This window comes from Vulpes lagopus, chromosome 4, assembly GCF_018345385.1.
Source record: "Vulpes lagopus strain Blue_001 chromosome 4, ASM1834538v1, whole genome shotgun sequence".
Classification (NCBI taxonomy): domain Eukaryota; kingdom Metazoa; phylum Chordata; class Mammalia; order Carnivora; family Canidae; genus Vulpes; species Vulpes lagopus.
Genome location: NC_054827.1, coordinates 18,379,625 through 18,389,352, shown reverse-complemented (window position 1 = coordinate 18,389,352; position 9,728 = coordinate 18,379,625). Strand labels below are relative to the sequence as shown.

The 9,728-nt window shown below is 34.0% G+C and overlaps 1 long non-coding RNA gene across 1 annotated transcript; it reads left to right on the top strand.

Moving 5' to 3' along the window:
• The first annotated feature begins 263 nt into the window (after positions 1-263).
• LOC121489751 lies at positions 264-9,437 on the top strand. The gene is made up of 3 exons (XR_005987413.1): positions 264-392; positions 3,338-3,472; positions 7,434-9,437. It is a non-coding gene; the product is annotated as an uncharacterized LOC121489751 (long non-coding RNA).
• The last annotated feature ends 291 nt before the right edge of the window (positions 9,438-9,728 follow it).

Below are 9,728 nucleotides of genomic sequence, written 5' to 3'. Positions count from 1 at the left end.
AAATTAAAAAAAAAAAAAAAAAGAATGTACATCTCCTACAAACAAAAAAATACTGTTATCACTCCAAAACTGAGGATATCAATTGGAGTTAGAAGATTTAGTTTTGACACCTAGATATGTTTTAATTGATTCAACTTATCTGGATCTCTGTTTCTCTTTTATAAATTTAGTTCTTTGGATCTCATGGGGATGTTGTAAGGATAAAATATGGATTTATTTTACATGTATTTATGATTTGTATATGATCTCACATTTGAAATTACTGAAAACACTCATTTCTCTTCCCGTTGGCTTATGAACTTGAGGCTACGGACAGACTTGCATTCCCAAGACATCATTCCCTCCAGGATACCAATGCCTGCCATCCCTCAGTTCATGCCTGAACTGTTCAAGTGAGTAGACGTGGTCTCTAAATCATTCTGTTTATAATTCCCTATCTATTAAAAAAATGAGTATGCATGCCCAATATTCACTTAATTGTAAATTACATATAGCACTAGAGTACTAATATGGACCCAATAAACTATACACAAAAACAAAAAGAATAAGATTAAGAATATAAATGCACAGACTGACAGCCAGATAAAAGTTCTTGTATTTTCTTCCCATACTAGGGAAGACTAGTATGATAGACTTTGGTACCAAGAAATGATCCCATTTCTCTCGATGGTCTTTAGTGTAGAAAAATTTTCCATTGCTAAAAAATCAAAAGGCAAAAATAAATACCACTTTTAGTGTAAACACCTAGAGTTACCTATTTTAACAGTTTGGCAATCTAAGGAAACTTCAACAGGTTTTCATTTAAATACATATACCTGGAAACAACACTTTAAACATTAATTTAACTATTTCAAACCTTGTGTCCAGAAAGATATGGCTGGATATTTTTCAGTCTTCTCCAGTGTGTTTTTCCCAGCACAAGCAATTCAGTTCTTCATGAACACTGACAAGGTACTCTACAAATTTAACTCAGTTATTAGTCTCAGATTGCACAGGTTAAGGCCTCAGTCTCACAAGACTGCTTCCACTGCAGATGCCAAATCCAAGTCCAGGGTGTCACTTGCACTTCTGACCAGTGGGCTATAAATTGGAGATCCCGGTGACTTCTTCCTTGGGCTGGATCAATTTGTAAAGAGGCTCACAGAACCCAGAGAAACATTTACTTAACAGTTATTGGTTTATTATAAAAGATATAAAGGACACAGGAGAACAATCAGATAAAGAGATGAACCTCACTCTTGAGGTCTGGAAGTGTCCAGAATGGAATCCCACAAAGGTAACTAAATGGGTCACTGTTTTTGTTTCAGTTATGAACTCATGTATTTCAATCCATTATAGTTATTAAATTTTCTCATCTTTGGTCTTTGAGAACCTCTTTAAGTTGAGTCCTAAGGCCTCATCATGTAATATTAGTCACCTTTAAGAACTTCCTTGCTATCTGAGATGACAATATTTTCCAGGATTATCTTAAACACTTCCTGACCTAGACTTGGAATTAGCCATTTCTCTAAGAAGCTAGTTTCTTTTAATGGTAAAAGGTATTCCCAGAGGACAATTGGGATATTAAAGAAGTTCATTGATAGCAGGTTAGTCACTATTTCAAGGACAGAGTTAGGCAATATTCTATAAATGTATCTATTACATTTTGTCTAATATCTATACCTGGACCCTATATAATTTTTCCATAGTGAGAATTTTGGTTTCCAAGAACAAAAGAGATGATAGAATTAGAATATTATGCAATTATTAACTTACTTAATCACACAGTGTACACACACAAGGCTCCAGGATATAACACCATTAATACCAACTCCAAAAAGATTACTGAAAACAACTAAAATTTTCTTTTGTATTTGCTTCCCCTATTATCTTTCCATGTTTTTAATAGTTGTATTTTATCTGCATTGTCAAGTGTGTTGCCATTCCAGATTGTACTCTCATATATCCTTACTTAGCCCATCTGTACTACTGTATTCAGATATATACCTATACATCTATACCTATGTGTATGTGTGTGTTTAATGCTTAATCCTTATTAATGTGGCTATATGTCTCAATATTATGGCTGTGAAAATCTTGTTCTCAAGTGGATTTCTCAGCAAGTGCTCATGGGAACCCTATCGCTAAGTTTGGGTGCAGCAATAATATTTTGTATGCAGCCTTTATCTGTGAAAACCCTCAACTCATATTTTATTGCTTTATCTTAAATGTTAGTTTATTTTGTTCTGTCTAAATCATTGCTGTCAAAAAGTTTGATAACAAATCTAATTTTTTTTTCCTTTATGAGTGGACTTTTTTTGCCTGAATATCCAAATAATTTTTTTCCCTTTAAAATCTAGCTTAACTGGGGATCCCTGGGTGGCTCAGTGGTTTAGCACCTGCCTTCAACCAGGGCGTGATCCTAGAGTCCCAGGATTGAGTCCCACATTGGGCTCCCTGCATGGAGCCTGCTTCTCCCTCTGCCTGTGTCTCTACCTCTCTCTCATGTGTCTCTCATGAATGAATAAATAGAATCTTTTTTAAAAAGTCAAAGTAGAAGAGAGTAATATGTAAAAAATTTTAAAAATAAAATCTAGCTTAAATATATATAATATTTATCTATATTACTAGTTCTGGGTCAAGTTTTATAAATGTTTAGTGTAGCTTTCCAATAGTTACAAAGTTTCAATTGTTTTGCATTTCAGGAAAGTGTCCTTCATTATGGGTTTCTTTTAGGGGGGGGTAGGGTTTTGTTTTCTGTGTGTGTGTTCCCTGCTTTGCTTTTTTTCTTTAGGGACTCCTATTAAACATATGTTACATCTTCCTTGCCTGTCTCTGAATTTGTCTCTCCCTCTCAAATCCTTTTACTATTTTCCCTTCTACTTTTTCCTTTTAATTTTTTCTCTTCCCTCTTCTATTTTCTTAAATAATATCTCTTGTTCTCATTTATTCTTGTGTTATTTCTTCATTTCTGAATTGATTTTATTTCTACTGACTTTTTCCTTGATTCTAGCATCTCCTCTCTGAGGTTTTCTAATTCCCATTTTTATTACCCTCTCCTATATTGTATGATTTATTTAATGTTTTTTTAGCTCACGTAGAAATAGTAGGTGTGGTTTTAAGCTTTTTGGTAGTTGTGCCTTTTTGGCATTTTTGTCACTGTAGGACAAAATGCTTCATTGCTTCCCTCTGGGTTCTACTAATACAGCTGCTGATGCCACTAAGCTCTTGTAGCTGTCTGTAGCTTTCCTCAACTACTAGTGTTTTGGGCTTCATGCATATACCTTCATCTATTTGTTATAGATATTGTCCATGGGTTTTAATTTTGCTCTCCTCGTTCCTCTGTCTTTCTTCATAGGGGGATTGACAAGTTCAGAAATGATGACATCTCATCTTCCAGGCATGAGTGACTATCAAATGAAAGATTTTCATTGCCAGAAGCCCTGTATGGTGTACACACCTTGACAACACAGAGAATAAAATGTTTAAACAGGTTAGTAGAAGCCTGATTTGGATGTTAAAAGCAACCATAGAGAAATAAAAGTGAAAAATCAGAAGGCAACTATCTTCTTCTATTTGAGGATTATTATGTGCCAGATATTTTGCTAGTAGTTCCATACTTATTTCATATGATTTAATCTATTGAGCACCACAACCTTGATGATGTACAATGCATTATGTAGGCATTTTATACTTGACATACGTTAATTTTTTGATACTCATAACAACCCTATTAAGTAGAGGGTTTTTAAATTTTTTTATTTAAATTCCAGTTAGTTAATATACAGTGTAATATTAATTTTAGGTGAACAATATAGTGATTCAAGATTTCTAAACATCACCCGGTGCTCATCAAAAGTGGTCTCCCTAATCTCCATCACCTATTTCACCCATCCCCCCACCCACCTGCCATCTGGTAACCATCAGTTTGTTCTCTGTAGTTAAAAGTCTGTTTCCTGGCTTGCCTCTCTCTCTCTTTTTTCCTCTTGCACATTTGTTTTGTTTCTTAAATTCCACATATGAGTGAAATCATATGGTGTTTGTCTTTCTCTGACTGACGTATTTTGCTTAGCATTATACTCCAACTCTATCTATGTCTAGCAAATGGCAAGATTTCATTCTTTTTTATAGCTGAGTAATATTCCACTATATATATATAGTGATTGTCTTTATCCATTCATTAGTTGATGGGCACTTGGGCTACTTCTGTAATTTGGATATTGTAGATAATGCTGCTATAAACATTAGGGTGCATGTATTCCTTTGAATTAGCATTTTTTTTATTCTTTGGATAAATACCCAGTAGTGCAATTGCTGAATTGTAGGGTACTTCTATTTTTAACTTTTTGAGGAAAGTCCATGCTGTTTTCCAGAGTGGCTGTACCAGTTTGTATCCTCAGCAACAGAGCAAGAGGGTTCCCCTTTTTCCACGTCCTTGCCAACACCTCTTGTTTTTTTGTGTTGTTGATTTTAGCCATTTGGACAGGTGTGAGGTGACATCTCATTGCAGATTTTCTTTTTTCATTGCACTTTTGACTTGCATTTCCCTGAAGATCAGTGATGTTTAGCATATTTTCATGTGTTTATTGGCCATCTCTTTATTTCTTTGGAAAAATGTCTGTTCATATCTTCTGCTCATTTTTTTGGATTATTAAGTAGATATTTTTTGAGGTTTTATTTATTTATTTGACAGAGAGAGAGAGCACAAGTAGGAGAGTGGCAGGCAGAGGGAGAGAGAGACACAAGACTTAATCCCAGGACCCTGGAATCATGACCTGAGCTGAAGGAAGACACTTAACTGACTGACTCACCCAGGCACTCCTTAAATGAGTATTTTTACCCAGTTTACAAATGATAAATTGAAACCCAGTCTGATTATAAATATGTCTAGTGTTGCACAGCTAATAAATACAGGATTAGGATAGAAACCAGGTCAATCTGACCTCTAAGCACCAAACAACTGAACCTTTATAACTCTTCCCAGTTCTTTTTGTAAAAAGATTTATTTGTTTGTTTGTTTGTTTGTTTGTTTGTTTGTTTATGAGAGAGAGAGAGAGAGAGAGAGAGAGAGAAAGAGAAAGAGAAAGGCAGAGACAGAGGGAGTAGGACCCCAGCATCACAACCAGAGCAGATACTTAACTGATTGAGCCACCCAGGAGCCCAACTCTTCCTGGTTCTGTGTTAGGTTTGCTTTTGTGCTTCAATCCCAAATGTATATCTCAAAAATCATATACAAATTTAATGGTAATTTTTAAATGAAAAGAAACAGGAGTAATTGCTCAGTCTGTTGTTAAAGATCTCTCAACAAAGGAACACTAGAATCAGGTCATATTTGAGTCAAATTACTCAAAAAACAGAAATGTAAAAAGGTAATCTTGTCACCACTATCACTGCTTAAAGAATATGAACAGATCTGACTTTGCATGTTACATGGTTGCATACTTAAAGATTAAATGAAATCAAACAAAAACTAGTCATTATACGCAACAAGAAAACAGAATTCACCATATCAACAAATCATTAAATACCTTGGAATAAATCTGATTTATTTATTTTTAAAAAAGATTTTATTTATTTATTCATGAGAGACACAGAGAGAGAGAGGCAGAGACACAGGCAGAGGGAGAAGCAGGCTCCATGCAGGGAGCCCAACGTGGGACTTGATCCTGGGAGTCCAGGATCAGTCCCTGGGCTGAAGGCGGCGCTAAACCGCTGAGCCACCGGGGCTGCCCAATCTTTTATTTTAATATATATATATTTAATTTACACAACTGATGAGTTATTAAACACTACATCTGAAACTAATGGTGTGCTACTATATGTTGGCTAATTGAACTTAAATTTTTAAAAAAGCTAAATAGAGTTATTGCAGTACAACTAAAATTCCTATGACAATTACTAGTGAAAAGTAAATGGATGACAATGTCAAAATATGTTCATAGGTAATGAAGGTAGATTCAGCCCAGCCTAGATCAAGCCTAGTTGGAAAACTGAACACACTGCAACAATGATCAAAATCATATGGAATTGAGTTATCACACTTTGAAACATGAACCTGACCTAGAACAGAGACAAAACAAACATAGGGCAAGGGGTAAGTGCTTAATACATGGTCTTCCAAATAGTTGGCTGACAGTTTGGAAGGAATCAACTCAGCTACATAAACACATGAGACTCAAACACTACAATAAATTCCAGCTGTATCAAAGAGTAAAAGATTTTTTTAAAAAACTGAAGAGTAGCTTATTTATCCCAGATGTGAAAAGAACATGCATTTCTAATCATTGGAGAAATGAATGAAGGTTGTTACCAGGGGAATGATGGATTCATTGAACATATTTTGAAAACTTTCAATTGTCATGTGACAAAATATGGAATAAAAATATTATAAAGGAAAATTTCTAAAATAAAATAGATTACTACAACATAACCTGGTAATGGATTTCTCCAAGAATATATGAGAAAATCAGCAATTATGTAAATCAATAACCACTTTCCACTTGATGAATAGTCAAAAAGTAGACATTCAAGAAAATATAAACTAAATCATGTTTTTTTTAAAAAAAATCATAGTTGTACTGAAAATGAAAAAAAAAAAAAAAAAGCAAACCCAGCTAACTTGAAATCTCCCTGACAGACATACTAAAGAAAGAAATTTAAAAATTGTAAAACCCAATCTTGACAAGTCTTTGGGGAAAGGCAGAAGGCAGAGGATATACATTATATGTTAATGGTAGAAATATAAAATGGCTACATCTTCCTTCAGAGTAATCTATAACGTATTCTTTGACCCATTACCCTTTCCCCCTCTCTTGGTGGAAGTAAACTAATATATCAAAATTTTCAATGTAGCATTACCTGTAATGGGGAGAATAAGCATTAGTTTAAATGCCAAAAAAATATTTAAATATGTAAAACCATCCTATATTACCATATACAAATTAAAATGACAAGTAACTAGAAGAAGATGTAATACATGGATATGTTTGTATGAAAATAAAGTAAAAGAACTTGAACACACGACCACATTACAAACTTATATAAAAAATTATATAGAAATACTATCTATATCATAAAAAGATTTTGATTGATATAAGTGGCATAAAACTGTTCATTAGATTTTTTTAATGCAAATAATGGCAATAGTAATGTGTAACATTTACAGAACACTTGCTATTTGCCAAGCATTGTTCTAAGTGTTTTTATATCTATTAATTTTATTTGATCTTGGTTATACCCTATATACTGGGTACTATTTTTAAGCTCTATTTTCTAGACAGAGAAGTTGAGGCACAGAGTGGTCAAATAAATTACTCTAGGTTACACATCTTAGCTTAACTGTTCCAAAGTGACAGCGCCTTAAAATAGTTTAGATGATTTCTATTTGCTGGTTGCTTTAACTTGCCCCCACATTTTGGGTCTTACATCTCTTGTCCATATCCTCATTTCTCTAGTGTGAAAAAAAAAAGAAAAGACGGAAATCTCAAGAGCATTCCAAGAAGTGAAAACAATGAATTGTTGACTTCAGCCTGGGGTGTGATCCTGGAGACCCGGAATCGAGTCCCACATCAGGCTCCCTGCATGGAGAGCCTCAAAAAAGAGGCTTTTTCATAGCTACCTCCCCTACCATAAACACGCACACACACACACACACACACAGAATCATTTCCCACCTAATTCCCTGACTCATGAATTGGCAAAGACACACCATACTCACTGAGCCCCAATAATCCTAAGGCTTTGAGGAAATCAAATGGCTCCCTCTAGAAAAAAGTTTAGAACCCCCAGGAAAAAAAATCCTTGTGCAATCAGAGGACTGGCCATTTCCATCTCTAAGAGAATGTACTAAGAAAGCCATTGCTTTTAAGGAGGAAATTTTTCGGATTAGATTGATTTCAAGCCTTCTGTAGGTTGACTGTTCCCAGGTCAACCTGACCTATTACACTTCTTTGTTGCTGCTTGATGGACTTATTCCTTATCTTTCATTCAGAGACCAAGGTGAACTGGAAGCTGGGAGATCTTTGAAACAGCTTTTTAAAAACATCATAGGCTATAGATATGTCTTTTGTTTTGTACTCAAGGTAAAAATGACAAGCCACATAATAATAACAATAATAATAATAATAATGTTAAATTTAATCTTTGGTTCATAGTCCCATTGTGGATAATAATGAGTTTGTATTATCTGCATGCATGTGGAGAGGCTCAGTGGACCATGAAAATAGGATTTATGATAAACCCATGACTAGAATTTCAGGGCAACAGCGATAAAGCAAAGACTTAAAAGGTTTCATCATTAGACTAATTGTAATTCATTTGATCTCTCAATGTAACAAAATCCTTCTATCTACTTTCCCAAGCCATTATTCCTTACATTCAGCATATTGGCTTGTTGATCATTAAATATTCATTCTCTGCAGTGCCTTTTATATTGATCATGGGTTGTCCTTAGGAAAAGCTTTCAGTAGGTTCAATGGTTTTGAAAGATTCTTAGGTTTATTCCATGACTGGCAAGTATTTTTCTTTCTTCTTGCTTCAAAAATGAAATATTAGAACCTAGATCTTTTTATCTAGTCTATCCTCTCATTATTAATGAAGACCTCAAATGATACTAAACTGTAACTGAACTCTATTTACAAGAATATTAAAATAGGAAACAGAATAACTTTGCATTCTTTTACCAGACATGATTTTAATTGTTTAAAAAGGAAGAATGGGGTCACTGGAAAGATCTAAAGCCCCTAAAGGGCTTCAGGTGTAGTTTTGCCTTCTTTGAGGAATAACTAAATAGTTTTGTTTAACTGAGAAGTGCTTTTATTAAGATTTACTTTCAACTGATTTCAACCCAAGCTCGTGATTTATAGAATCCTTCCAAGTGGACCCAGTTCTTTTTTATGGGACAGTTATTGCAGATTTATCCAGTTTCCAATGAAGAGCACATCTTTGATTTGAGTGTACAGTATGTCTTATCTTCCTTAAAGTAGATTTAAATAAAATAATGCCCCCTACAATTTAAAATATGTTAATCACATATTTGTTGTGGTAAATATTTAAGAGAGCCCAATTATTATTATGGAAAAGGAATACTTGGATACATGTAATAATCATTTTATTTTTTCCAGTTTAATGGAGATGAAATTGAGATAAAATATATGAGTTTGCAATGTGTCATTTTCTTTTATCATAGCTCATCCCAGAATACTTATAAAATGGATACTATGTTTTTTGTATGCTTTATCATGTGCAAATGCTCTTAAAAATCCACTGTATAAAGTATAACACAATGTATAAAATGTTGTTCCTGTCCTAAAAAAGCTAGTAGGTAATAATTACCTGAAATTCGTATAAAATATTTTCTCCCATTTCATTATTCTTTTAACCAGTTATTTTATTACTTGGACTTCATAAACTCATTTTCTTACTCTGGTTGTGATCTGAAATTGCAAGTAATATGTATATCCTTCCTTTCCCTGTACAATAATTCCCTTAAAAATGTCAATAAATTATTTTAATGATGAACTTTGTCTGTGATGTACATTACAGGAAGGATTCAAGAACTGTGGACACATCAGTAGTCAATCCTTCAAGAACTGTGGACACATCAGTAGTCAACAAAGCACCTAAATCAAAATTATTTTGAGTGTCATCCCCTGACATTCTAAGTGACTTCTCCTTCTGCTTCTCTGCTTCATGTGTGCATAAATGACTAGGAATCCAGTCATCTCTGAGCAATGAAACAAGACAAATTT